Source organism: Rhipicephalus microplus, chromosome X (genome assembly GCF_043290135.1).
Source record: "Rhipicephalus microplus isolate Deutch F79 chromosome X, USDA_Rmic, whole genome shotgun sequence".
Taxonomy (NCBI): Eukaryota; Metazoa; Arthropoda; class Arachnida; order Ixodida; family Ixodidae; genus Rhipicephalus; species Rhipicephalus microplus.
The window spans coordinates 419064449-419089007 of NC_134710.1; the positions used below are offsets into that span (position 1 = coordinate 419064449).

At 43.6% G+C, this 24559-nt stretch overlaps 1 pseudogene; it reads left to right on the top strand.

Moving 5' to 3' along the window:
* The first annotated feature begins 1304 nt into the window (after window positions 1–1304).
* Window positions 1305–23935, top strand: LOC142775474 (uncharacterized; annotated as a pseudogene).
* The last annotated feature ends 624 nt before the right edge of the window (window positions 23936–24559 follow it).

The following is a 24559-nucleotide window of genomic DNA, read 5'->3' on the forward strand; positions in this document are numbered from 1 at the left end:
TGCTTAGTCTTTTCGAGCTAACGAAATGTCCTTGCGAAATCCTGAGAAGCGCGATAGCACGTATTTCATACCGGGCTGTACCAGCGGATACTACTCGTGCAAGACAAAGTTCTCCATTTTTATGCACCGAAAGAGCCAGAGAGACTGCAGCAATGAGCGCGAAACGTAAAGCGTGGTGACAAGACGCTGGGCGACGCGTGTGTTGTTTGCGAGAGGCATTTTGAACCTTCGTTCATCGAGCGCACATTCAAAATAGTCATTCGGGGCAAGGTGGAAGAGATTCCAAGGAACGTACCTCTCCTTGCCAAGGAGGCTGGGCCAACTGTTTTTTCCGGACGCTCCGAAATGCTTGTCCAAGCCTTTGCCACAGAAGAGAAAAGAGTGCAACTTATGCGAGCAGGCTCCTTGGTCCCGACCACCACCAGCAAAAAGGCAGTGTCGTGATGCTGATGAAGTTTCATGTGATCATGTGGAGCTAGGAGAACAAAAAGTCGGTAACTCGATGTTTTTAAAATGTGCTGAGCTTCAAGTTGCACCTCCTTGGACCAAAGTTTACTTTAGTGATGCAAGAGACAACACTACGTTTGCTGAGTGCCACAAAAGCGATGATGGATTGTTAGACAATATTCATGTGGGTCAGCGTGTGATGCTGGACTTAAGTAGCCCTGAAGATAGTCTAGCAAGAGCATTTATTTATATTCGTGGGAAAAACTTCCAGGAGCAAAAGGTGCAGTCTGTAATAGAAGTTCAAGAACTACTGAAAAATGATGCAAATTACAATTTGTGCCCGGGTAGTGGACTGAAGCCGCAGATCAAATCATTTTCTACTTTTAATGGACATTACTTTGCTGCAAACTGTGCTGTGGTTTCTGAATCAATGTGCATAGCTTGTAAATATCTGCGAAAATTGACTCAAAACTTGATGTTTCGCAGGAAAAAGAAAGCAAGCTCGACTTCCGCTTTTGCTTCTAAAAATACTTGCTTCTAAGACTCGGGCCATGTGGCTGATGAAGAAAAAGACGGCAAAGCTGCAAAAAGAAGTGGAACAAATGAAAACAGACATACAACAACTGTCAACGATAGAGTTCGAGAAGAGAATCAGGGGCCTTCACTTTAAACAACAGCTTGCTGTTCGAACTTCCTTTGAAGTTGCAAAGCGAAGGTCCACAAAAGGAATGCAGTATGCTGATGAATGGTTGACAGAATTCATCTTAATGCGAATGAGAAGTCCAAGGCTATATGAACACATAATACTACACAATATACCCACTCTGCCGGGGCGGACATGCCTGCAAAAATGCATAATGAACTTCAGGACTGGATTTGGGTTCAACCCGAACATCTTCAGCGCCCTCGCTGAGAAGACAAAACACATGGATAGTTATTCTTGTCATGGAGGCATTGTGTTCGACGAAATCAAGCTGTCTGAGCATTTGGATGTGAAATCAACTGGTAAGTTTCTTTCAGGTACTTATACATTAATGTTACAGAGGCGTGCTTCACTGGCTTCATTTAATGTATCCCTTTCAGGTGAACTGGAGGGCTTTGTCGATCTGGCACAATTAACATCTGAATCTCAGAAGGAGCAATTGTCTGATCACGGCATGATGGTCTTGTTTCAGCCTTTTCAGGGTAAAATATGACTGTTCTTTCTTTTTTTGCACATCAAGTATTGCTTTAGAAAAATGAAATTCTTTTCTCGGTATTTACTTAGGGAAATGGACTCAAGTGCTCGCAGTGTTTGCATCGCGAAGCAACGTCAAAGCCGATACATTGGCGAAAATCATCGTAGAAGCCACCATCCTCTGTGAAAAAGCTGGCGTACATATAGAGTATGTTACCTGCGATGGAGCCAGCTGAAACATGCCAATGTGGAAGCTCTTTGGCATAAGAGGTAACATCTAAAATAAATTACAAATTTGTTCTGGTAATACACAACATTTCTATCTATTTTGTGTGTATTTATTCACTGGTGCAGTTACAAGAACGCCATGCAAGGCTCCACATCCAGTTGACGCAAATCGTCATTTGCACTTTATGTCACACTTCCCCCATCTTGTCAAGAATGTTGGAAACGCATTTGTGTCGAAAGGGTTCAACACTCCTCAAGGACGTGTGCATGTAGGCCCCATTGAGAAAGCCTGGAAAATGTACAGCAAGAGTGCTTCACTTAAAGTGATGCCAAAGATAACCAGCAGTCACATTCGTCCCAACTCTTTCAAAAAAAATGAGGGTTGCCCCAGCCTTTCAGATATTTGGTGGTGAGATAATCTGGGGTCTTTTCCTCTATAGCTCTCATTTGGAAAGAACTTATAATTTTGTGGAACCAACAGGAAATTTTGTTTAAAAAATGAACAAACTGATAAGAATAATGACTGCTCGAATACTAAAAGCATGTTTGTCCATGCTATCACCAAACTACATGTTCTTGAAAGAGTTTCTGCAATACCTGACAAAATGGCAAGAACACGCAAAGACCACTGTTGGTGGCTTCATGAGTGCAACTACTGCGGAAAGTCGCCGAGTGACCTTTGAAAGCACATTGAACTTAGTCTCGTACCTTAAGAACATCGGTTTCAAGTACACACTCTCAGCAAATTAGAGTCAGGACAGACTTGAAAATCTGTTTGGGATTGTCAGACAGTCTGAGGAAACCAGTGACCATCCAACTGCAGCACAAGTTTTAGTGATAGTTCGTTCACCGACCTTTTACAACTTTGCAAAACCACCTCAATCAGGAAATTGTGCCCCATAAGTTATCACTGCTGTGGCTTCACATCCCCCGGTCAGATGGAAAGCGAGATTGCTGTTCTGGATAATTTGATTAATGGAGGAATGTTTGGTGATGCTGAAAATGCACTGGAACGCTTAGCTTTGTGCAATATCAGTTAGTTGGACCATGCATCTTCTGTGATGACAAAAATCCCTGAAATGCTAATTTATTATGTGGCAGGGTACACAGTAAGAAAGATTCTAAGGAAGACTTCCTGTATTGAGTGTAAATTGCTGCTCTCTGTGGAAAAGCGCGATGCTGTGGAAAACGATGATGCTTCTGAATTCACGTCAAATTTCAACAATGGACATTTGATGTATCCTTCAGTCACTTTTAAGGATATTATAACTGTCCTTGAGAACAGCTTCACGACATTTTTCAGCGTAAATAAGCTACACGAGCAAAGCATTCTTGACTTTGCCGATTTCATTATGCAGGTAAAGTTGCCTGCACTGAGCTTCACAGAGCATGCACAGCAAATTACTTGCCAAATAGTAAAGTTTAACAATCTTCTACGGCTGCGCTTTTTTGTGAAGGCCTTGAACAATGAGAGAACAGCAAAAAATAGCAGCTGAAGCATTTGAAAATGAGAAGATCCAAATATTTTTCTACATGTGCAGATTTTCATGTTTGTTTGCTTTCATAGCTACTTTTGTTCCCGCGTTTAAGTTTGTTTCTATGCTCATGCCATTAAATTTATTGAAAAAAAAGTGAACTGGTTCTTTCAATGTAAATTGATGCCGAGCCACCTAAGAAACAACCTACACACAGTACCATGCATTCCTTTGATAAATGAGCCTCGGTAAAGCAAGCCTTTGCGATCGAAAACTTGTGAGAACGTGTCGATTGAACCGGTTAGTATTTGCCATGGGCGAAATTGCGCTGCAGGAAAAAAAATATTCCAAGAAATGGTGAAGCTGAACGTGCGCCCGCGCTTTGGCGACACACAGCTGGTCGGTGAAGCGCCGCTCCTCAGCATGAGGACTGCTCTAAGCGCCACCACCCGCGTCATTCGGTAAGCGTGCTCTCTCTCCTCGGCGAAAGGCAGACTAGCCAATATTCTGGGGACCCTAACCATAGTTACAGTGTCTATAAATATACGGCCTAGTGTGCTGAGCGCGCGAATTCCGTATGAGAGTGGGTGGCCGCGGATGTGATGACTGCACTCAGATGCCACAAGCGGCGCTGCGTGTCGAGAGGGGGAACGAACGCGCGAAAGTCCTCTCATCCTGTTGCTGCCGGAGCCTCGCCACGCTTAAAATCAATGTGTGACAGCTGCCATCTGATTTACTGTGAAGTTCGACGGTGCCATAAGTACACTACAACACCCTGAGATGTTAAAAGTTAAGCGGCAATGCAAAGAAAGGACGTGTATTGTGCCGCTGTGTCAAAGAAGTTATCGGTCGAACAAGGAAAATGAGTCTTGTTCCCCGCAAAACGCATCCAGCGCGGTTTCTTGAATGAAAAAGTAGGATTAAAAGGGCAGACAGAAGGCTGAATCCGAAGGCTGTCGTGTGATAAAAGCATTCTGAAAGTGGTCCTATCGACCTATCTTTTCGGATAGGGAGAAAGGTGTCGGGAATAAAATTGCCATCTAGGCAAAATTTCAAATATGATTATTTATCTAAAAATCGAAAATACCCTTTCGAATTTCATTCGCACAGTGTTTCTCCCATGTCAACGTTGGACTCCCTTTTCAACAACGTTTTGAGTATCATATGCGGCGAGTGTGAGATTATTCATTGGCATGTTATTATTCTTTGTTTTCACTCGAATCCTAATGGAATGCAGGCTAAAAGGTAAAGGTTTTAGGGTCTTCTGTGATAATTCTTGATCTCAAGAACAAAGCACATTTTAAAAAATAACTTTGGTGGTTATACTGTCAATTGTTTTTAAAATTAATTTCTTTGCGTACTGCAACCTCTTTGAACATCTATCTATCTATCTGTCCATCTGTCCATCCGTCTGTCTGTCCGTCCGTCCGTGTGCCTGTCCGTCCGTTCATCTGTCGGCCCGTCTCTCTGCCTGTCTATCCATCCGTCCGTCCATCTGCCTGTCTGTCCATCCATATGTCTGTCCGTCTATCCGTCCATCCGTCTGTCTGTCCGTCCGTCCGTCCGTCTATCTATCTATCTATCTATCTATCTATCTATCTATCTATCTATCTATCTATCTATCTATCTATCTATCTATCTATCTATCTATAGAATCGCCTACGTCTGGGTGCCCGCACGATCACCCCCTTAACTTAGGGTCTTCGAAATACTTTGCAAGAAGAGCCAAACGTTCGTGAAACGCCAATGCTGGTTCCAGTGTTGACTATCCAATTTCTTGCATATATTTAGCGCCACTTTATATTGTTTCACTTAATAAAAAGTTACAACAGAGTAACCTTGCATAGCATTGATTCCCAAATTACGTGCGATCTGCGTCTTTCTTTGCGGGCAGTAGCGGACGGCGAAATGTATGCCATGAAATGATCTTCATTTGGTATTGCAAAGCACCAATACTGTGAAAGCAATCGAGTAGTTAATATACATTAACGAATTGTGTAAAAAACACTCCTAAAATGCAGAAAAACGATAGTTGGCCTCGCGCGGTTCGCCCTCCGGCAGCTAGGTTTCGCAGTGCTTGCGGAGCGCAAGGATTGAACGTAAATGCATCCACTCGCACAGCAGCGCACCATGCGGGCGCTGCCAGCATTCATCAGCTGTGGGGCCATCTCCTAGCCCGTGCTGAGCACACCAGGTAGTATATTTCTAGACACTGTGCCATGGTCTTGTCAGAAGACTTTGGTGCACAGTGCAGAGCTATAGCAACCGTGCCTACACGCGGATTGGCTGCTTCAGCACAAGACGTTCTGATGTCATACCATAGTACAGTGTACTAGAAGGAGAAGTGTGCCGTGCGCGGCGCGTTACAATGGAGGCGAGGGGGCCCCCCGCAGAGATAAAGCAGCTTTGGTACAGCTTGGGGATGCTAGAGACGCTGCGAGCCAGAGGAGCGTGTGTGTTTAGCCAGTGCCTCCTCTGGTTTAGCACGTGTTGTATTGCCAGTCTGTGATGTTTACGCATGACTTGTGCCTCGTCGCCGGTATTTCTTGCCCCATTGTGCTGTAGTTGAGTGAAAAAGTGGTGGTGGTGTCTACGCTTGTCTACGGGAATAAAAAAAAATGACAGGGAGAAGGCGGGACAAGCGAGACGGCTTCTGTTTTGTGCCAAATTGTAACAGCGTCTATCGCTCGTGTAAGTAGGCGCGCTCCTTGTTTCGGGTGCCGCCTGAAGCTGATCGCCGAGAAGAATGGTCACGGAACATCAAGAGAGGTGATTGAGTCCTCGACAAGAGCAGCGTTGATTGTGAGTGGCACTTCGAGACAAGGCTCATACAGCGAACTTTTCAGACCACAATCAACGGTAAGATCATTGAGATCCCCCGAGATCGACCATTCTTATCAAAGGATGCCATTCCGACTATTTTCCCGGATGCTCCCAAGTATTTTTCAAAGGCGCTGCCGAAGAAATGGAAGGATCGCAACTTAGCGAACATATTCTTCCCAAACCGAAGCGAATAAGACGTGAGAACAACACGGTGGCAGAAGTTGCGTCCAACGATGTAAACTGAGAAAGTTCGTTCGATAATATTCCTGAACAGGAATGTCAAGGATTTTCGAACGATGTTGACCGAGACGGTGCAATTGATGAAGCTCCTGAACAAGAATGCCAAGGTCTCTCATTTTCAAAGCTCACCATTCCAAGTGCGTGGTCTGAAATTTTTTTGCCATGTGTTTGGGACTCATTTCTTTATGTTGAGTTAGAAGGCGGCGCTGTCGAGCATAGCAAAGTAGCTTTGAAGAGACTCATTCATATTAAAAAGCAAGCTGGTGAAAGTGCTGCGACCGCCGAAGTTCTGATCAGAGGAAAAAAGTGGCGCCAAGGGGAACTCGTAACATGAGAGGAGGCAGAGGTACTGGTAAACAATGTAAGCAAGTTGACTTTGTGCCCTGGAGTGGGAATGAAGCCTTTAGCTACAGTTTTAGCTGGCAAATGCCATTCGTTTAAAGGGGAGTTAATTTCGAAGAACTGCACGCTTGTCGTAGCAGATGCCCTCGGTTCTTGTGTTCACTGTAAGTATCAGAGGAAGCTGATACTCAACCGGCTTTCCAGAAGACGGCGTCAAAAGGTATCTGCCAAACAAAGTCCTCGTAATATACGGCGTAATTTATGGAGAACAAAGCCAAGCTTAGCAAAGCAAGAATTACTTTGAGTTATATGAAAACAAAGAAATGAGCAGTTATCTGAAAAAGTGGTAGCTGAAAGAATTAGAGGCCTTCCTGAGAAGCAGCGAGCAGCTGTCAAGGCGTGTTTTGAAGCAGCACTGAGAAAGTCACAAAAAGGAATGAGGTATGAAAACGAATGGCTTCTTGAGTGCGTGCTGATGCGCATGCGAAGCCCTAAGCTGTACGAACACATGAGAAAGCATGACATTCTGGCTTTCCCAGGCCACACTTGTCTAAAGAGGGCAATACAGCACTTCCAGAGGGGCTTTGGTTTTAACCCAAGTGTATCCAAAGGTCTCCAAGAAAAAACGAAAGACATGGACGAGCACAGTCGGCATGGCATCATAGTATTTGACGAAATCAAGCTGTCTGAACACATTGATGTCAAGCCTTCTGGTAAGTGTGAACAGGTAAACTGTTTCATTATTTTTAATTGGGTCGTCCATGTGTTTCACCGTATGTGCTGTTAGTTTGTGCGTGTTCATTCATCTCGGCTTGCGTCTTTACCTCTTTCAGGCTCCATAGAAGGATTTGTTGATCTTGGTCAGTTCGAGACTGAAGGCTCCGTAAAAGAACTTACAGATCACGGGCTAAACGTAGTATTTCAGCCTTTCACAGGTATGGAGTACAACGAAAGCCTGAGCATGAAAGCTCTCTTAAAATTTGTCGTATTGAGCCGTAGTGTTAATGCTTCTTGTGGATTATGTTGCGAGATGTACAATAGTATAACAATCATGCTTCTCATTTTCAGGTAACTGGATGCAACTACTTGGCATATATGCGACCAAGGGCAACGTAAAAGCCAACATTTTTGCAAAGATCATCCTCTAGTACACGTTACTCTGTGAAAATGCTGGGCTGCATGTTGACGGAGTGACTTGTGATGGTGCAAGTTGGAACCATAGTATGCGGAGGATTTTCGGCGTACAAGGTAAGATTCGCTTACTTTTGAGTAGGATGCTTGCTTGTCGTGAAAAATATTAAATATTTGTTATCTACTTCTGGTTTTTATACCCCACTGTACAGTTACAACATTCCCTCCTTTCAAGCATAAACTCCGTGAATCACACTGTTTCGAAATTTATTTGGAAATACAGAATCTGCCTCAAGCTCCAAGTCCAAGTGCACTCATCCTGTGGATGACAACCCTGCCCTTCATTTTTTCTTGATTTCCCGCACCTGCTCAAGGATGTTAGAAATGCTTTTCCGGAAACTGGGTTTAACACGCCGGCGGGACGAGTCCATGCAGATTACATCAAGGAAGCATGGAAATTAGATATTGAAAGTTTAACCTTGAAAGTTATGCTGCATCTTAGCAGGCTGCATCTTTTTCCCAACGGTTTTAAGAACAGAGAGCATGGCCAGCACTCTTCTTTTCTAGTGATGAGGTACTTAAAGGACTGTTCTTCTACTGAAAACAAATTGAAAGACTCTATGGCCTGGGAAATGTGACAGAAGCTTTCATTTTGAGATATTCATAATAAATCAAAATAATTACGTCGCGTGTGCCAGCAACAGCGTTGAGACCAAAATCTCCTGAAGCCGGCTTTTTAAGGGAGTTTCTAGTGTTTCTCAACGAGTGGGAGTCGCACTCTCATAGCTCAACATACGGATTTTTGAGCAACAGCACTGCCGAGGGCCTACGGGTTACCATTCGCTAAACTCTGGACATCAGTGAGTACCTTAGCTCACAGTGCAGTTTCCGTTATCTTCTAGCCTGTAGGCTGAGCCAGGACAAGTTGGAAAACTTGTTTGGGATTGTGCGACATTGCAACGGCTGCAACGATCACCCAACACCTACCCAATTCTTGGTGATTGTGAATGCACAGGCGTTTTATGGTGTATCACAGCCACCAAAGACAGGAAACTGCAGCCCTGAAGTGATCAATTCACTAGTTGGCCATTGCAATGCCAGCTTAAGCCAGGACAAGCAAAACCCCATCAATGCACTTGACTGCCTTGTCGATGATGTGAAGCTCGATGACGTTGAAGCTGTTTTGAATTTTCTTCCACCTGAAGATCATAGCAGGTGTGTCACTCACCGCAGCTCAAGCCGCCTAATACATTATGTTGCAGGCTATGTGGCTAGGAATGTTGCCAGAAAAACTGCTTGTAGTACATGTAATGGGCTCTTGACAAAGAGCACAGAGCAGGGTCATTCAAATACTAATAATTACTTCATTAGACATTGTGATTATGGCCGTCTGTTATGCCCATTTTCTGGGCATTCCGGTCTTGTAAGCGCTTTAGAAGAGTCATTTACCGTTTTCTTCAGTTCAAAGAAAATGAACGTACAAAGCATGCGAGACTTTGCCATGTTCCTCCAAAGTGTTGACCTGCCAAAGGGTGTGACGCACATCACAAAGAGCTGACACTGAGTATAGTGAAATTTTATGTACTTCGTCGTTTTCGATTCTATGCTAAGTCACTGAACAAGGAGCGCAGCTCTAAGGGGCAACTAGCGAAACACCTAATGCTGAAGCGATGTAATTGAGCAGCTTTCTTGACAGGTGGGGTTACTAATAGATAATTTCTGCGTTTCTACGTGGAAAACCACGATCTTAATTTTTTCAATAAATCTGTGTCTCGTTGTGAAGATATTTTGGTTTAATCGAAAGGAGCAGCTGGGCTGAAAAAATGTTTGAATGAAAAACAAAGTTCTGAATTAGGTTTGTTTGTCGGTATCTTTGCTTGTGCGTGACCAGTCGCAAAAGTAGAAGCAACATGCAGATGCATTCGCTTGAAGCTTCTCGGCTGCTTAGCATGGGAAACAATATAAAAGATATTAAACATGCATGACCAAACACAGAGACTCGTATGCATTAAATAGAGATGTTTAAGCTTTATGAGTTAATGCGTTAAAATTTATCCAATACCACTTGATGGTATCACTGCTTGATAATATTCCTGAAATAAAAAAACACGCTCGACTGGACGACAGCACTAACAAGGTGTGGGTTCGAACTAGTTGGTGTTCCATAATTACCACTTCTGTCGCAAAATTTCGTAGGCACAGAACAGACGCAAACGGAAGTTTGCACCCGTCCGTGTCCGTTTCGTCTGTTGTCTAAACAATTTGCGCAAGAAGTGGTGACAGCACTAAATTGTTAGGCTGCCTGTATGGAAGGGCTAGATTTCATAATTAGGTGGCGTTGCAGTGGTTATCATTCGCATAAACAGCCGCACTTGCACGACAACTCGGAACAATACAAAAATCAGCCGCGCAAACCACTCGCAGAGGTATCACCGCAGCTAACGTAGCACTCCTGTGGCCAGTAGCGCCCTCTAATGGCGCGCAAAGCGGTCATCGCAAGAAGGACCCTCTTTCCATCGCTGCGCGACACTTTTCCTTCTAGTACACTGTAACCGTAGCTACGGGCAACGCCTCCTAGGCTTCCTGTGCCTGCCGAATGAGCGCAAAACGCCAGTCATCTATGATGGCGGTGCCTACGTAGGAATAAGGTCTTTGTACTTGGCCTTTAAATTCGGCAATTGTGGCGTTTGTTACTAATTTCAGAGGTTGCCTTGTATTTGAAAAGTTGCTTGTTGAATGACGGCGTCACTTGCGCAGAGTTATTTACAACTACGTTTACGCCTTTTTTAAAAATTTTTACGTTCATTTTGTGGCATATAGCTCCAAAAACGTAAAAATCTATTTGAAGACAACCCTATTTGAGTGGCGCCACCACCGTAGTTCTGACAACCACCGTTTTCCAAGTGACCGCCGATAATTCGGCAGGCACAGGAGATCTAGGAGACGTTGCTACAGGAGGTGAACGAAAACACGACTGCGCCGCTGCTTCATACTCAGTTTCGCCAATTCGCCGGCCTGTTTTTCTTTTTTTTTCGCGCTTGCTTGTTGTGTTAGCTGTGCGACTGGTGCTACGCTTGTACTAGAAAGGCGCAGTGGAGTGAACGAGGCGGTGCCGCCGCATCTCGGCCGATTCTCCGGTGGGTGACAGTAGCAGCGGCGCTGTAGTCTCATGGTACTAAAGATCTCAGGAGCGTCTGCATTGGGAGCGTGCGCGCCCGAGCCTGCGTAAGCACGTAATTGCTAGTTTTTAGTGCTGTTCATGCGTTTCCGAGCCTTTATCAGTGGGCGCACCTGCTATGCGTCATGGTGCACAAGTGAATATGGAGGCACGCCGAAATTGCATGGGTACATTCACTGTTTCAAGAACCTGCCGACCCAGAAAAAAGAAAAGATTGTCAATCGACATTTGCACGGATCCGCCTAGCTTCTTACTCTATCAGCGCTTTGAGCTGCGTTGCATCATAAGTGGCTACTGTCGAACTGCAAAGAGACAAGAAGTATCAAAACCGTGATTGAATAATATATATATGCTCGTTTTGTCGGCAGTCTCTACGATATGCAGAACACACTATTCCTCATATGAGTCTACATACGCTCGATTGTTTCACGAGAAACCCCGAGTATAGGAACGTTGTCGCAACATTTAGATCGGTGACGACTCTGTTTTATCATGCCAGTTTTGCGGAAGATAATAATTGTTGCTTTGCGAAAGGCCTAATACATATTGAACTTATAAAAAACAACACACAAACATACTAAAATGTGCCAATTGTATATATAGCCCATCTGTTTGTCTGTGTAAATTCAGTGTAACCAGGTCTGATTTAGTATCGACAGATTAAATTGTGCTCCTTTCCAAATAATCTATTGGCGTAACACCATTGCAAGCGAGCAAATTTATGAAGATGTTTTGCATTATAAGCGTAGTTCTATTATTAAGTGTCAAAAGTGTAGGCAGGCACTGGTGCATCTTGTTTTGAGAAATTAACCTTCCTTCTATATGCACACAGTGAAAACACACACACGCACCACACTCATATATATATATGCAATGCTCCTTAGCACATCTCAGCTACTATTTTTATTTTTAGGCGGTGCATTTTGCATTTCTCTTCCGACTTTGTTAGACTTGAACTAGTTTTGAGACCTCATACTGTCGAAAAGGTGAAAATTACAGTGCGCATTACTGCCGAGCCACGCTATACACCTTTTCACGGGAAGGAAAAAAAACACCGCCATGATGGGCTGTGCGTGGCAGTACAAAGGTTAAGGGCGCAGCGTTGTCAGTGCATTTTCGAGGGGACACGCCAATTTGCACAGTACAGGGAGGGCTATGGCGGCACCCAGGGAGGCGTTTATGAAAAGGTGAATATTCAGCTTCGCCAATTGTAAACGTTTGGAGCAGGGCTACCCAGGATTTCTTTTTTTTTTGAGGGGGTGAAGCGGGCAGCAGAACGCCTAACTTTGGCACTTGGTGGCCGTTGTGAATGCGTGTAAATATTTTAGTATACCCTGAAAAGTTAAATTACGAAAACATTTTGTGGTGTAGGGGGTTCAGATTCCCTTCCTTTCCCCTTTTTATTTATGGCTTTCTGGTTCTGTGTGCGTGTGACACAGTAATTGTTTTTTAATCTCACAGCTTTCAGAGCACAGATAACTTCCAATAAATCGGCTCAGTTATTTAGACTATTGTAGACGCCTAACCAACAAAAAAAGAGTTAGGAGAGAAGAAATCAGTATAAGACACAACCCTTTCTGAATTATTTTCGATCTCTCACAAGGGCTTTTATGAAGCTCAAATTCAGTAGATTGGCGTGTCATACTTAAAGTGCTATGGTGTCATGTGCTAGACATGAATGATGGGCAGGTACGACAAAATCTGCATCAAGAAAGCCCGACGGAGGAGCCTAAGCACATGGCAGTTCCTGCGCGCGGCGCGCAGTTCTTTCAGTACTATTCGACTGCAGCGCCGACGCTGCGGGCAACGCGGAGGGGATCAGGCAACGAGGCGCGGTCACGCCACTCGACACTTCTAGTACACTCTACTAGAGTGTACTAGAAGCTCCAGCTTTTCGGGTGCGCTTTTTTTCATGCAGATTTCTTCGTACCTGCTTATCAATCATGTCTAGAACATGATGTCATAACCCTTGAAGTATGACACGCCCATCTACTGAATTTGAGCTCCATAAAAGTCCTTGTGAGAGATCTAAAATTATTTAGAAAGGGTGCGTCTTATTCTGATTTCTTCTATGAACTCTTTCTTCGTTGAACAGGCGTCTACAATATTAAGAATAGCCCCGCCGTGGTGGTATAGTGGCTAAGGTACTCGGCTGCTGGCCCACAGGGCGCGGGTTCGAATCCCGGCTGCGGCGGCTGCATTTCCGATGGAGGCGGAAATGTTGTAGGCCCGTGTGCTCAGATTTAAGTGCACTTTAAAGAACCCCAGGTGGTCTAAATTTCCGGAGCCCTCCACTACGGCGTCTCTCATAATCATATAGTGGTTTTGGATGTTAAACCTCACATATCAATCAATCAACAATATTAAGAATAACTGAGTCGATTTATTGGACGTTAGCTGCGCTTAGAAAGCTGTGAGGTAAAAAAAATACCGTGTCAAACGTACGCAGAACCACTCTCTAAAAAAAAGAGCGAGTAAAAAGCGTGTTTTTGCGTCTCACAACAATAATCTTCATCTATATTGCGTTCCATCCTTGCGCTATCGCCCCGCGCCCGGTACATTCCGGTCACGATCGACTTGCCCATTATCAGGGTTAGATTGCATTCTTGATAGGAAAGTGGCCAGTGCCGAGTTTTCAAGAAAGGAAGCGCACGCAAGCCTGATGACGATTATTGTTGTGGGACAAAAGACACCCTTTTTACTCGAACTTTTTTTTTAGTGCAGGAGGCCGTTAGTAGAGGGGTGAGGAAAGAAATCTGAACAACCTACACCACAAAATTTTTTCGTAGTTTGAACTTTTCAGGGTATAGTAAAATATTTAGACGTATTCAGAACGACCACCAATTGCCGAAGTTAGTCGTTCAGCGGCACCACAAAAAATTTCTGGCTAGCCCTGTGCCGAACGTTTACAAATAGCGAAGCTTAATATAGCGTGCCTCTGTACTAATGCGCACTGTAAATTTCACCTTTTCGATAAAATGATGTCTCAAAACTAGTTCAAGGCTAATGTAGTTGGACAAAGAAATGCATGGCGTAAAATTAGCGGCTGTTTTATGGGGCATTGCATGGATATTGTTAAGGGGGCGGTGACGTGTGACTTAAATGCGTGTACTGTCAATATGTATATATATATATGTGCATGTGTGTTTACTGTGTACATATACAAGTTACATTTCTCAAAACAAAATGCACCAACGCCTGCCTACACTTTTGACACTTAATAAAAGAAATACACCTATAATCCTAAACATCGTCATAAATTTCTCGCTTGCAACGGCGTTACGTCAATATAATACTACGAAAGCAGTACAATTTAAGCTGTCGATACAAAATGAGAACTGGTTACAGTAAACTTAAGCAGAGTAACAGACGGGCTATGTATATCATACAACTGGCACTCTGTAATTTATTTAGGATAACCCCTTTCGCATAGATTTCTTGACTAGGAGGTACATGCATTCTTTCAGCTCGGCTCCCTGGAGCTTACATAAAAGAAGTAAAGTGAGCGCGAAAGCACGCGGTTAAAACTAGAAAGCCTTTCGGAAAGCACTAATGATTATCTTCCACCAAAGTGAGATGATAAAACTAAGTCGTCACCAATATAAACGGGGTTACTGCATTACTTATAATCGGGTTTCTCATGAAACAATCGAGGTCGTGTGGACCTAAATGAGGAAGAGTGCTCTAGACATAGAAACTGCCAACAAAATGAACGTATGATTTATTCGCGGTTTTGATACTTCCCTTTTTGTAGCTCGCCAGTGGCAACTTATGATGTCGCGCCGCTTAAAGCGCTGCTTGAGTGAAAAGCAAGGCGGATTCTTGCAAATTCTGATATTGCTACATGTTTTCTTTTTCTTTGTCGGCAGGCTCTTGAAACAGTGAATGTCCCAACCCAATTTATGCGTGTCTGCATATTCACTCACGCACTATTGCGCTTACCAGGTGTGCATACACTGAAAACGGCTCTGAAACGCATTAAACGCGCTGAAAACAAGCAAATACACGCTTTCGCGGGCTACTCGCGCGCGCTTCCAATGCAGACGTTTCTAAAATCTATAGTACCATGCGACTCTAGCGCCGCCGCTACTGTCACCCGCCGGAGAATCTTCCGAGATACGGCGCGGCGCCTCGTTCACTCCTCTGCCCCCTTCTTGTCTAGTACACTGTAACTGTACTACGGTAACGGAGGAAGGAAAGTGACCACAGTGAAACCACGACCTTCTGTACTCCTGACCTGCCCAGCTGGCGACGGTCTACGGAGCTGCCTGCGCCGGCTCGGATGCCGAACTTCGCCGCATAGGGGCGCTAGATTTACCCCAGCTGAGCGCCGGAGGATGCATAGAAATGCATGGGTTGCCGCTGGTTTGAGAAGAGTTTCATCACGGTTTGAGTAAATGTTACGGGTATCTTAAATCATTTTATTTTATGTGACTTTGAGAATCTTCTTTTGCATTTTACATGACATTTCAGAGCATTATTTTTCAAATGGAACCACAAATAATATACAAAAACATGTATCACCATGCAAAACAAGAAAGAACGATGACAGAGACAGGTTGTAAAAAGTGCTGGCCCTCCAAACGTTTATTTAACTCATGATACCGGCTATACGTGTATACGATGGTAGATTTGTTGTCGCACACTAAGCTGGATTGAATTTACTGTCTGCACAAGAAAGTGCAAGGCCTATGACATTTGACAGTGGCCGCGGCATCCAGCGCGCATGGAAAACAACCCAATACAGACAATTTCGCGCATAATTACCTTCGTCTCAAATGGCAAATGTAGATCACAGGTACATGAATAATCAATAAAAAACACTCCGCAACTGTTTTGAAACGAAACAGCAAACAACGTACTTTACCTACAAGACTGCAGCGTTTGCTCTTTTGGAGAGCAGATGAACCTCTGCAACTGCACGGTTCAGCTTGGCTATTTGCGCTTTTAATTCAGCATTATTCCTTGCCATGGTTTGGCATTTCCGGTGCAATGATTTTGCGGAAGTCATCACACGGCGCATCTCCTTATTTTTATTTATTTATTTATACAATACTGCAGGCCAAGGGTGACCCAAGCAGGAGTGGTTTGTTTGTATATCAATGATTAAAACCAGTTTTAAACAAAAAAAGAAATACAAATGGAGAGCAAGAAGAAATAAGCAATGAACAATCGAATAAAACACCAGAGAACAGGAGAGGACTAATCAATGCATATTTCAGACACATGGCACATAAGCAGGTAAAAATCAAAACAGAAAAAAGAAAAAAAACGAAGCAAGGCAGCAATGATCATAACAGTAGCGTAGCACAGATATACACAACTAGATATGAGAAACCAATCACAGGATAAAGGCACCGTTAAGAATTTATTCTCCGAGCAGGTTAAACAACTGAAGAACATTATTTGATAAGAAGGTTTCAGATGGTAAGGCATTCCAATCACTAATGGTGCGCGGGAAAAAGGAATGTTTGAATTTGTTTGTGCGTGCAAAAATCGAGTTAAATTTAAAAGGGTGAAAGTTCCTGGTGGGTCTATGGGGCAAAAGGTTTAGATAAGGAGCGGGGTCGAGTGCAAGTTTACGGTTCCAAAGCGGATAAAGAAATTTTAGTCTTGTTACTTTACGGCGGCTCTGTAAGGTCATGATGTTGTTAGTTTGCATTAAAGAGGTAGGCGAGTCATGTCGGCGGTAATGATTATATATGAACCGTACAGCCAGCCTCTGAATTTGTTCAAGTTTGTTATTGTCTTTTTTAGTGAACGGGTCCCAAACGATACACGCGTATTCAAGACGAGGCCTGATTAGCGTGTTATATGCAAGAAGTTTAACATGGGAGGGGGTTTTTTTTAGTTTGTGACGTAAGAGGCCGAGCTTACGCCGAGTTGATGCACAGATTTTGTCGATATGCATTGACCAGGTTAGATTATTTGTAAATGTTAAGCCGAGATATTTAAAGCTATTGGTTTGAGAAATTTCGACTCCCTTTACAGAGTAATTGAACATAAGGGGACATTTTTTTATTAGTTATACGCATGTACACCGTTTTAGTTTGGTTAAGCTTCATTCCCCAAGTGTCACACCAATTATATATTAAATTCAGGCTGTCATTGAGGGTAATTTGGTCATTAGTTCATTCAACAGCTCTGTACAGAAGAGAGTCGTCCGCAAATGAACGAATAGCAACGCTTTCGTGCACACAAGAGGTTATGTCGTTTACATATACCAGAAATAATAAAGGCCCCAGGACACTTCCCTGAGGCACTCCGGAGTTAACTGATCCAAGATCTGAAACGTGACCACCGACATCAACAAATTGTTTTCTATGTTCAAGATATGAGGCAATCCACTTTATTAGAAGATGCGGGACATTAAGTGTATTAAGTTTATAGAGAAGACCTGAATGCGAAACCCTGTCGAATGCTTTGCTTAGATCTAGGAATACTGCGTCAACTTGGCCGGACTTGTCGAGAACTGAATAAAAGGTATGCACAATAGAAACGAGTTGAGTGGTAGTAGATAGGCCCTTACGGAAACCATGCTGGAAGGGTGTTAAAATATTGCGGGAATATAAAAAGTCGACCAGATAGTTGGAAATAATATGCTCCATGAGTTTGCTGCATGAATTGAGAAGCGAAATAGGGCGATAGTTAGTAACGATGGCTCGATCGCCAGATTTAAAAACAGGAAATGTACGTGCAATACGCCACTTGGCGGGGACAACACCTTCAGAAAAGGAAAGACGGAATATAACAACTAGAAATTTAGCTATGGATTCGGCATACCGATAGAGAAACATGTTTGGAATCTTATCAGGGCCTACAGAGGAATTCAATTTAAGATTAAGTAACATTGCAACTATTCCTTCATAACTGATAAAGTCAGAGTTTAGTCCGGTTGCATTACGTAGCTCTGCAATATCATTACAAGGCACTGAATCAGAATAAACGGATTGAAAGAAACATTTAAATTCATTCGCAATCAGCTGTTTATCGGTTATAGTTTGATTTCCTATTATTATGCTATTAATGTCGTCACGCCCTCTCGCATTTATGTGACGCCAGAATTTTGAAGGATTAGTTTTAATAAAGTTAGGCAAGGTGGTGGAATAGAAAAATTGCTTACTCGCACGAATTTTATCCACTAGTGTTTAGCGCAGGGTTCTGGATAAAGAATTGTTTACCTTACGTTTTTTCAACCTTTTGATCTTGCGTACTAAATGAATGATATCGCGATTGATCCACGGGTTTGCGTGGCGCACCTTCTTCGTTTTCACGGGAATAAAGTTATCGATGCAGAAATGGCAAATTGTTTGGAACTTGTCTCATAGTAAGTTTACATCGTTATCGGCGAAGTTGTCGAGTTCAAAATCTAAACAATCAAGAACACTTTCGTCGTTAGACCTACTGAAGTCTTTTACAGTTTTTTTGTCGGAATCATGCCCTAATCGTCCACCCAGTTGACACGTAAAAATTACAATTTTATGATCAGACAAACAGTCTACCACTGCAACATCTGTTTCAGACAAGGTGGCACTGTAAACACAAGGTCAAGAATTGAAGAAGAATTTCCTTGTACTCGCGTAGGAATGTTTACGGCTTGGTTAAGATTGCATGCAAGCATAATGTCGAAAACCAAGTGGTCATCGGAAGAGGGGGAAGATAAAGAGGGCCAGATAATATTTGGTAGGTTGAAATCTCCGGCAATATTAATGTTACTTTTAGAGAATCTGATTATATGATCATATAGTTTAGTCAAGAAGGAGGAATCAGCACAAGGCGCCCTGTAAACCGCAATTAAAATAAATGACCTGCCATTACAGCTTATACGCAGGCATAAACTTTCATGGCCGTCAATCTGATCTAACGGATCAGCACTTACGTTACACCTAAGAACAACAGCAACGCCTCCGCCGTGCGAAGGCCTGTCCCGCCTATGAATGTGGTGGGAAGGGGGAACAATATCAGAGTCGGGTATTCCATCATGAAGCCAAGTCTCCGATATTACGGTCACGTCAGGATTATGGGTTAGCAGGACAGATTCGAGTTCACTAGCTTTATTTACAATGCTTCTTGCATTGATGTTCAAAGGACAAAAATTATTCGGGGGGATGGCAGTAGATTGTCATGTACTGACTTCGGGGCGAACAGTGGAATAAATTTTGACACGCGCGTTTTTCACATCATCCCAAATGTACACGTCATTGTCAATGTGAAGCTTATCGTTGAGAAGGTACACGTTTTTGCCGCTGTCTTTATCTGGTTTGGCACTGTCCCGCAGCAACTTCCTTTTTCGGAGCGTTTCACACACGCTCCGAAAAAGGTACATTTCACACCCAACTTTTTATCAAATACTTCGCTGATTACTCGAGTATGAAGATCAGCGTTGGATTCATTCTCTACTTCAGATATGCCAAACACCACAAGGTTTGAACGCCGACTGCGATCTTCAAGATCAACAAGCTCTTCAGAGTGTTGGGTAACAGATTAACGTAGAAGCGTTAGCGTGTCATCCAAGGCAACATTGTTTGAGGGTATAGGCTTCATGCTCTGAAGAGACTTGGCTATTTCGGCGACTTGAGAGTTAAGTGCGGCTATAGCTTCGTTTGATGCAAGCAACTGTGCATTCAATTCAGATATCGAGTTAAAGATTTTTTCCTGTCCTTCTAGAATGAGCTTTAAAGTATCAGCATGCGGGCCAGGGTTAGTCTCAATATCTCCGCAGAGCAAGAGTTTACAAACCAGATGGCAGTCATACACCATAGTCACACATGTCCGTGGGCACGGCAGGATAACAAGGAACCTGTTGTTAGATCGTACCGAGCAGTAGGGACTACCAACCTGGGCAATAAACAGGACGGGCTTGGTGAGCATAGTTGATTTCACATCGCCATGCCCACTGAAGTAGAAGCGTTGGAGACCATGCTTTATAGCTGCTGTCGTTGGTGACGTAGTCGACCGAAGCTTCACGTAGTTTTCGCACGGTTGATAGGCCAGGTGATCAAAAGTTGCTTCGATTCGGGGGGGAGGATGAAGCAGGCATGCGCGAAGCGGATAGCCAGAAGAAGGCTGAGCCAGGGAACGGAGGCGATGGGGGCTGTCCAGCGGAGCCAGACAACACGCCACCGATCAGCAGCACCTGGGCAATAAACAGGACGGGCTTGGTGAGCATAGTTGATTTCACATCGCCATGCCCACTGAAGTAGAAGCGTTGGAGACCATGCTTTATAGCTGCTGTCGTTGGTGACGTAGTCGAGCGAAGCGTCACGTAGTTTTCACACGGTTGATAGGCCAGGTGATCAAAAGTTGCTTCGATTCGGGGGAGGATGAAGCAGGCATGCGCGAAGCGGGTAGCCAGAAGAAGGCTGAGCCAGGGAACGGAGGCGATGGGGGCTCTCCAGCAGAGCCAGACAACACGCCACCGATCAGCAGCACCTGGGCAATAAACGGGACAGGCTTGGTGAGCATAGTTGATTTCACATCGCCATGCCCACTGACTGATTATAGTTGTTTGCGTGGTCAATCAGCGTCGGTCGATCTTTTTTTTACTTTGTCGCCAGGTGCAGTTTCAGGTGGTTCTGTGCGTTCAAATTTGGTGAGAGGGTGCATAAAGTCTGAGGATGGTCCCGAAGTTGTGTTTGCGGATGGTACTGATGACATATGTCGCTTGATGTCAAGCTCTGCTGCGCGCCGTGGCTGAACCTGTTTTCTTCCTGCATTAAAAAATTGTGTTCTGTTATACGCCTTTCTTTGAAATTCGTTTTCATGGGTCCAATTTGTATGCAAGAGCCGTGGAGAGACGTCAAGCATTAAACATTGTTAGTCACTTTTTTATTTGGGCAGGGTCTATGTTCCTGAACATTGGAACGTTTCAAGGTGTGGCGGACTTTTGCCACGTGGGGCACCGTGTACTTTGGATAGTGTGGTAACACTGACGGCACAGCATTCGCTTCCAGCCTTTTTATCTTTAGTCCCAGCTTATAGTCGGTTGGAGCAAAGTGCACACTGCACACCTACGACCTGTCATTTGGGAGGCAAACTTCATTGCCAGCGCCTTGAAAGGAAGAAGATGAACATTCATTGAAATATTGTGAATAAAATACAAACTTTTTGTGCTTTTCCAAGGAGTATATCATGCAATTAGAAGTTTATACCTTGGTGGCGAAGTGAAAAAAACACAGTTATGAAGTGAGCGTATGACTTCACCTCGTTAACCATGTGACACACGTAACTGGCTGAGATACATTAGCACTAAATAAAACGGATGACCACAAGAAAGAAGACAAGGAAACACGTTACTCACAACTTTTCATTAGGAGAAAAGTTTCCACGTATATGTCCTTTTGTCATGAATGCGCGTAGACGGGTAAACTAACACGTTTATATCACACGCGGTAGCACATGAATTCAAGTTCGTGGTCGAACTAATCAGCGATAGAGGATAAATATTCACTTATGCATTGATCTCTGCTCTTTTTGGTGATGTAATTAAACTACCAAAGCGATCTCGAAGAAGCTGCTTCTTCCCACAGTGGGTGTGTTGGAAAACCTAGTTGCATAACCACATGTAGTGACATGGCTTCCATATGTGCACTCTTGTCATCTTTTCTTTTTTTTTTGCTAATAAAAAGTTGTGAGTATAGCACGTCGTCGTTTACTTTCTTGAGGTTTTTGGTTTACCTTTTTTTTGCGCTCATATGCGTCTCAGTCTGAAATGCACCCCCAACCAGCCCAGCAACTCACTATTTTAAAGACACGTAGTCATTTGCAACCCATATTACATTTTAAGCATGGCAGACAACGCCCAATTGCCCTTTCTAGAAATCCCCTTGATCCATTTTTCACCAACCTCGGTCACTGGAAACTCATGAAAAGTCACATCAGAAGTCTGCTCTTGCCTTGATTCGCAGGAAGACACGCAACACACACCATCGTGATGGTTCATTTGCACCAAGAAACCTCGCTTCGCTGTTGTACAAACTGCACCTACCTGCACGCTTCTATCGCAGCTTGGCATGAGGAGACGGTAGCAAAAGATCGTCATTAGACTTTTAAGTTTATTCAAAAAGAGGCTTTTATTCATTTTTTTCCAATCGTCCAGAGTGTATGCACGCGTAAACATTGCTGCTTTTCTCCCAGTGTCGCGCGAGCAGACGACAAAAAAAAGCGTGGTGGCCTGTGTTTTGGCCGTCAGTAACCGGTGCGGACAGACTTGTGTAATGTGTGCGCGCTGTGTAAACTTAAGTGTAAACACTTAAAGATTACGCCGAAATAACAGCATGTGCGGGGTTATCGCGCGCGCGCCGGCATGGCCGTATGCTCTGCTTGCGCATATCGCGATTTTGGGATGCCGGATCAAATGAAAGACAAATTTTTCGTGGCTTTGGAGGAAGAAAGTGTCGCCAGGTGGTTGGCGAATAATGTGAATCACCGATTGTGGACTCAGCTTACTAGTACGTTGCCTCGTCCCAAAGGCATGTGAAATATGTTGTTTTAAGCCCACATTTCCTGCTCGACTCGTTTATGTTGGTTGCCGCGCAGAGTAGTGGTTCTTCGAACCCTTCCCCATGTCTTTATGTATATACAGACCAGGATGCCGTGGTGTGTATTGCTTTGCGTTGTAACAAATTAAAGTGGGCCTTGCAGTGGACTCTCCAATTTTATGACGCGTAACACCTGTGCGTACTGCCGAAAAAGCATGTTTTATTGTGACGGGTACAGCTGCGCAAAGAACAATTGGTGCCAACAGTGTTTGTAAACTCACGTGTTTGTTGCTTCCAAAATAACAAATGATATAATTAGATAGGTGGTGAGAGGCGTTGTATGAACCACGATATGCTGATCCAGTCCAGTTGTGCGAAAAAAAGAGATAAAAAGCTGAACCTAATTTAAAACAGCGTTGTTTTGTCTGTGTGTTTAAAAGGGGGTACAAACTAAAGCTTAGAAAAAAAGCATTTGTTGCTTGCAATACTACCTAGTCCGAATACAGCAAGTCTTTCAATGATACTAGGCATCACTATGAACTATGCAGGTAATGCATTATAGAAGTGTTGTGCATGTTAAGCAGTCTCGTTGAATAATGTGTCCTTAGTTCACATGGAATAACTGCCCCGCCGTGGTGGTCTAGTGGCTAAGGTACTCGGCTGCTGACCCGCAGCTCGCGGGTTTGAATCCCGGCTGCGGCGGCTGCATTTTTCATGGAGGCGGAAATGTTGTAAGCCCGTGTGCACGTTAATGAACCCCAGGTGGTCGAAATTTCCGGAGCCCTCCACTACGGCGTCTCTCATAATCATGTGGTGGTTTTTGGACGTTAACCCCCACATATCAACCAATCATCAATGATATATAATAACTGCTTCATACCTTTCAATGCACCTACTCAAGAAGTTCAACTGCCTTTTACTTTGCAACGGTGCACGAATGAAGGTTGAAGTAATAAGCATCAGCTGTAATCAATACCGGTGCACTGCCAGCACTGGCTACATAGCAGTTTAGTACACTTGTGTGAAGGTCAGACAGTCTGGTTACCGTGTACTCTAGCATTTTTTCTTAGTGGGCTACATGCTCGAAAGCATGTTGCCCTTTCTCTCAGGTGTGGTTTTCTCATAATTTTTTTTTCATTTTGAAATTAGGATCACTTCTGGAATTGAGTAGTTTCCACACCATTGCCAACACAACCTTTAGCATTGCTGTTGAGGTGATAGGGCTTCAGTAGATTCCCTGTACTCTGGTAAAACGTGCCCCACATTTACATCAATTGCATTTGTTCTTATATCTATTGCATGTACATCACAGAAAATTGAGCTAGTTGACTGTGATTCAACACGAAACAAGGTGAGGCATACTGACACAGACAACAGAAAAGAACAAGGCAGTGACAATGTGGCTGTCAACTGAAAAACACACACTGTGCCCTTCTAGTGAGCAACCATTTAGAAAAAATAGACATTACCATTTTCGTAAGGAAGGCCTCAGTGCACTTAAAGATCTGAGCTGGCAGTAGTCCCCTAGATCATCAAGACTGTTGCTAAACCTTTGATCGAAGCAATTAATGTGTTTTTGGCCTTGTGTTTGAGTAGCCACTGTTGAATGCTTAAAAGGAGAAAAGTACACCAGTTTATCAAGTTCGAACATAACTGTTGGAAGAAGTAAACAAGAAATGACATGTATAAATTTTACCCATGCATTCTTTAATGCATGGGCTTAAGAAAGTACATATGGTATGAACAATGCTCTTGCAGCCATCGATAAGCTTTCAGCTAAACTTTCGGGTGCTTCAACATTCGTTCACAAGGGTGCTATTAGTTCAGAAGGTCCAAGTATCGTATGAACTTGTCATTGTGATGCTGCTGCTTCAGTAAAAAGAAACACGTCTTTGCAGGTCGTGTCCTGAAAAGTATATACTGGGGCAAGGTTCCCAAATTTCTGTAAGTGTTCTTCATGAATGCAATGAGATCCCAAGAAAGGGTATGCACAACACAAAGGAACAAAAATGCCGGTAAGAATGACTAAGATTTTGTG